Raw genomic sequence first — 6,507 nt, forward strand, 5'->3', positions numbered from 1 at the left:
GAACCCGAACCTATAATGGGATGATAATATATTCACGAAGAAAATGCTCTGTTTTAGTTGTGAATACTTATGTGGTAGCACAACAACCCTAATTAGACATCCCTTCAACATGGTATGGAGGCGGGTAAAACTGAAGATAGCAGAATGTAGCCAATACATACCTACAGATAAATAACCTTTTTACTATCTAAGACGATTAACATTTTCTTTTTTGAAAATAATCTCTGGCAGGGGTGTGAGGCTAGTAGAGCAACTCACCACTGTCGTCATATGGACACTTCAACCGTAAGCTATTGAAAACTCGGTTAGTTGGGTAAAAGGACATTAGTCTTATGGTTATAATTTAATGAATAAAGAGTATATTGATGATGAGATATTCGGTTATTTTATATTAATCTCAAAAACCCATATTGAACAAGGACTAAATAACACCTCATCAAACAAGTCTCAAAGCTATTAAAATTGGGGCTTGAACTTGGACCTCTTTAAACATATGGGGTTTGAACTTTGAACTGCAAGATGATGTTCAAATGTTTAACACGTGTGCCATTTGGGCGCTTTTTCCTAACAGACATTCTTTTTTCACGAAATTATTTAGTGTTATATATTTTATTAGTTTAGAAAAAGAAACATTAATCTCTTCTTCCTTGACAAAATCCCCAAATGGCTAATGTACTAGCATTATATGCCAAAAGAAAACTAAGTTCAAGTCCCAAATAGTAATTGATAAACATAACACGCAATGAACTCACCTAGTATACCTCCTACTGCCACATCTTGCTAGTGGTTCCAGTAGTCGTCAACTTGAGAGACACCAACAAGTGATGCAACGAGTAGTAGGGTAAAAGAGATGCACAATTTTGCTACATGTCCTCTTCGGTCAAACACCTTAATCTTTCCATATAAATACAACGACATAAATCCTAGACCGGCAAAGAATACTGGCAAAGAATACTACAACAAGAAATTAATAAGATTTTGAGTAAAGTATTGGAGGACTATTTTCGTTGAATATCAATAAGATACTTACCCCAAGTATGGCCACATGGAAAAATTGTATGCCTTTCTTTTATCACATGTTTGTTTCCATGGCAAATAACATTTCTAATCAAATCATAAGCCTAACAGTAAGACATGAGACACCACATTTAGCATACTTTTAAGATAAAACCGCAGATTCTATAAAAAAAATAAATCGGGATTTGTTCCATGGTGTGTAAGCTAGCACGATCCCCACGGACCTACCTCCACTTCAATCAAGGATTCTTAGTGGGAAAACCGTATATTCCATATTCATTTCATTTAAAATTATTTTTGTCCTATCATTTAGATCTGAACTGTAAACTGAACTTGGTATTTATAAATGAAGCCATTATCTAGAGAAATTGAGTAAAATACATACATCCTTTCCATCTTTGAAGCTCCTTTCCATCTTTGAAGCACCGCCAGAAGAAGTCGGGTCTAGGCCGACCAACAATATCCTTTATCGCATTTGTTAGAACAGACGTGATGAGGATAGAAAAAAGTAGGCCTGTTTTTTTTTCTCAAAGCTTATAAACATAACATTTCACACAAGGAACATAAAGTAAGGATTTCAGTTTTACCTAAAGTTGCATAATGAAGATCGTATACATCCTTCCTACGTAAATAAACTCTTAGAAAATCAAGATAGGAAAAATAACTACATATATCTAGCAATGGAAAGGAACACTATTCATAAGTTACACGACCTATAAATATTTCTCTAAATAAAAATAATAGAAAAATAACATATCGGAACAGCCCATGGAGGAACTGTATTATCTTTCAAAGAATACTTGAGGTCAGACATCATATCCTTCTCAACAAACCGATAGAACAGACTGATTGTATTCAAAACATAATATATCACACCAAGAAGCAGTAAAATGAGTCAATCATGCAAGTGGATCCTCGCCACTGTAATCTCATGGGACCTTACAGTATGTGAACCGAGCTCAGCTTCTCTGATTCTTTCGTGTCGATGACAACAAAAAAAACTCGATCACAAAATGAGATGGCATTATATGACATTGCTTATTGAAAAACAAAGAAAAATTGTACCTCCTGATCCATATCTGTCAATTGAAAGTAGAATCTGTCATTATCAGTCTTGACTATATATGAGACCCAATGGACAAGACATTAAACCACATATGATTATTTGGCAAATAAAAGCCTATTTAAAAAATAGTCATCTAATTATGAATGCAGATAAGATAATTGTGATATATAATGAAAGTTTCATTCAAACCATAATCATAGTAGGCTGATAGTAATACAACCAATTATGTACAACTCATGTCATTTGTGGTAATGAATTCAGAAAAGACTAAACTTAATGGACATTTAGCCTCTTTCCTCACATTTGGTACGAGATTAAATCCCCATTTTCAAGTAAGCCTTTCCTCCCAATCAATCATCAGATGTCTGAATCATTCATTTCCTCAACTTCATTGTTGTCCTCACCTAGTGGAGAATAATGGATGTATCAATTTGGCTCGATGGGAAGAGACTTGAGCCCAAACGTGATATTCATAGTCTAATTGCGTGATATGTTTGTTTCTATCGATTAGATTGTTTCTGAATCAGAATCATACAAATAAACTGCCAATGAATTTTTATAATCTCTCAAGGCAAAGTTCAGATTACCTATGTTTCTCAATGTCATCTCATATGGATTACAAATGAACTCAATATGTTGTTAGACATCCGCCACAGAAACAAACAAAGAAATAGATTCACGGCACAAACGGAGGATTAATTCATTCATTTGTAACTGGATTTTAAATCTCCTAAGATAAAACCTAATATAATAATCATCCACTCAAATTAATACGAAAAGTAACAGATATCGTTACATAGAATCAAGAGATTCAATCAAGCAAGTAGAATGAAAAATGAACTCCAAATCTAGACTCGACTGAAGCAAATGTTTACAAACCTGGAAGAGACATTTAGAATTCACAACATGCCACGAAGAGTTAATGATGAATAAAAGTCACAACGATTGCGAGAGATAAGAGAGAAAAGAAGTATGTATACGTACAAATCATTTAAACGAGGATGAAGACTTTTCGTTCACATAACGGCCAACCATGTGCAGTAAGTAAGTGCTGAATACTAAAATATATAATAGCGGTAAACAGTATGAAAAGATGAATAAATAATGGAGGAAATCCGTAAAAGCGTCTGGATGTGATTGTTTCACCTTTCCAGTTTTTGACGGAAAAATTGAAAAACCTTTCTCTCTAAGAAATAAGAACCGGTCTCCAGCCACGCGAAGAAGGAGAGATCTGAGATTGATTGTCTCGATGATGATGAGCGTGATCTTCGTTGAACATGCTCTATAATCATACAAGCCTGCCACGTTCAATCTAGACGGATTCTAAGCGGTGAGATTGAGACCAACAACAATGTGCGTTTTTTAGTACAATTAGGTGATACAATTAATTGAGCGTTTTGGTTCGTGATAATTGAGCATTTTGGTTCGTGGTATTAGTTATATAGTTATATAGATGTAAGTTGTTTGGGTAAAACTTGTATAGGGGTATTAAGATATATAAATTATATAGATTATTAGTGTTTGGTTGAAATAATAAAAGTGATATAAATTATATAAATTTTATAATTTTGTGTTTGGTTCGTGGTATACAAAAATAGTAAAAATAATTAAAGACTATTTTATTCTTTTATTTATATAAATTACTTTAATATTTATTATTAATTATATTTAAACTAATAAAAAATATTTAATAATGCTATATGATAATATAATTTCTTTATAAATATATTTTATTTCCTATAATTAAATAAATTGTTTATTAATAATTAATACTATTAAATATATAATAACAAAATCACAAATAAACGAATCTCAATAGATCGTTCTATGTTGTGGAGACTTAATAAGAATTTAGGTACCTACCAAGATAAAAATAAAAGTTCAAGATAAAAATAAGAGTTTGTTATATTATTTGAAAATAAGATTATCTAAAAACAAAATCGACTAAAACAAATCTGACTTAATTAATGTAATCTAACATAATAAAAAAATGCATTTAAAAAAAATGTAGTGAAACGTTTTTATCGAAGAGTTAACTAAGAAACTTATTGTTTTAACTTATTTGTATATTTTTTTTTGTTAAACATTTCTTAAATAAATAATTATTTTATTTTTGATATCTCTCTTTTCACTTCAGAGATTATTGGTCAAGAGAATGAAAAATTAAAAGATTTGTTTGCATTTTAAAGGATAGCTTTCATCAATGGGGTAACTAAGTCCACTTCCACGTCCGAGGATGAAAAAGACAATAATTTTGGTTAAAGACAAGAATGAGCTTAAAAAAAATAGAAATTAGTAAAGGTTAGAAATGTATACCTTGTGATACCTGTTACAATTTTATACCTCATTTTAGGTATAAATTATACCTTTAATAACACTGTAGATATAATTTATTTTAACTAAACATTAATTTAATTTTATCGTAGATATCTTTATCCTATATCTATAGTACTGTACCTCCAACCAAACAGAGGCTTAAGGATCTTAATTTAAGTTAATTAATTTTATTTCCTTTTAAAAAATAAACAATAGTTATTTTATTTCTCGTTTTCACATCTTCTTTATTAATTTTCTTTTAGTACTTATATTTAAATTTATGCTTTATTTTGTTTAATTTGGTATATTATTTAGTTGTATCGGATTTGTCATCCCGAATTTTTCTAATTCAAATAATATTCTACCTTTTTGTTAGGTCGTTTAATGCTCATATTTGTTAATTATCTTTGGTGGTCATTTTTTGAGTTTGTGTCAATCTTCTTTTAAGGACAAATGAGATACAATTGTCAGATCTATAGTTATTTCTTTTTTTATTTAATTAAAAGTTATTAAACTAATCTTTCATTTGGACGCTCTTTTATATGTGTCCATCATTGATTTTTTTTTTTTTCAATTTATCATTATTTCGGCGATGGTTAGTTATGATTTTAGATAAAAAAAAATTTGGCGTCATTTATCAACACAAAAATAATTTTTACTATATCTCAGAATATTTTATAAACATTTTATCGACTCGATTTTTCGACACCGCCGATTAGTTTGTTCAGTTTATTATACATTCTTACTCATTGTTATAGACCTTAAACGACTTCGTATTTGAAGTCACATCAACAAAAAATTCAAGAATTTTAAATTTTAAACTTAAGAATTTTAGTTTTAGTTTTTATTTTTATCATATTATTTAACGTTTTATTTTGTATTATTTATAAATTATTTTTTTTCATATATATAATTATTTTTTGAATGAATAAGAATTAACTATTTATAAATAAAAATAATAATTTTTTTTTAAAGTTGAACCATTTAATAATAGATGATTTAATATTAAAATTAATAATTTTTAAAATAATTTAATTAGTTAGACATGATAGTTATTTATCTAATATATTATAAATATTGTATTATTATTATGATTTTATTATTTATTATAATAATTAATAATTGAAATATATATTATTAAAAATAAAGTATGATGCCTAAATTGTGATAAAATCGTGAGTATAATTTTAAGTTAATATTAAAATTATATAATAATATACTTAGTTCATTAATTATATATATATATATATATATATTTTTACAAATTATTATTATTGTCAGATAATTTGAATTCATTGGAATTAGTATTATAATAATAGATAATAGATAATTTGAATCCATTGGAATTCGAAATCCTAAACCCCTTTAGTAGCCGTTTGTCGATTTATACAGGAACTATATATATCCAAATCCTAAAACCCCTTAAACCCCCTTCCGCAAATCGGATTCAGATATTTCCCATTCTTCAAGAACACGTCCACACCGCCGACGACGGCTTCTCTCCTCCTCCGAAGCATTTAGAGAAATCGAATCATTTGCTTGGCGGTGTAAAAACTTCCAGAAGCAGGGGAGTTACCGGTGGAATTAGTAATCGGAAAATGCTTACGGAAGAGTAAATTTTACATAGACAGATCGTCGTACAACAGCATCAGCAGCGGCTCACATCTCAGAGGTTTGATAATGGATCCATGTCCCGTCGTATTGGATCCGCTACTGGTTCACGGCGCCATGATCTTTCTGATTCGTTCTCGAATGGAAAACCGGTAAGTTATGATTCTTGTTGGTAATGTTCGACTGAATTAGGTTGAAAATGGTGGTTTGAATGAGAAATCAATCATATAAGAACTGACATGATCAACTTTTTACTTTCTGGGATTTGAACTTTTAGGGTTACCTTTTTTTCTTAAAAAGAGAATTTCTTTGTTTATCTGTTAAAATTCCTGAACTGTTTTTTCTAATTACATAAATTATATTGGATTAGTTGGAAAAGGAGATCTGTTGTAATATCCGATCGATTAGGGTTTATGATGTTTCAATCGGTGTTCCTTTCGGGAAGCGATATTTCCATTCAGTTGTAATAATGGTTTTATTTAGGTTCATCTGAATCG

The 6,507-nt window shown here is 29.7% G+C and overlaps 1 pseudogene; it reads right to left on the minus strand.

The window, feature by feature from the left end:
* Positions 1-88: 88 nt before the first annotated feature.
* Positions 89-5,916, minus strand: LOC124929237 (annotated as a pseudogene).
* Positions 5,917-6,507: the final 591 nt, after the last annotated feature.

Source organism: Impatiens glandulifera, chromosome 1, assembly GCF_907164915.1.
Source record: "Impatiens glandulifera chromosome 1, dImpGla2.1, whole genome shotgun sequence".
Taxonomy (NCBI): domain Eukaryota; kingdom Viridiplantae; phylum Streptophyta; class Magnoliopsida; order Ericales; family Balsaminaceae; genus Impatiens; species Impatiens glandulifera.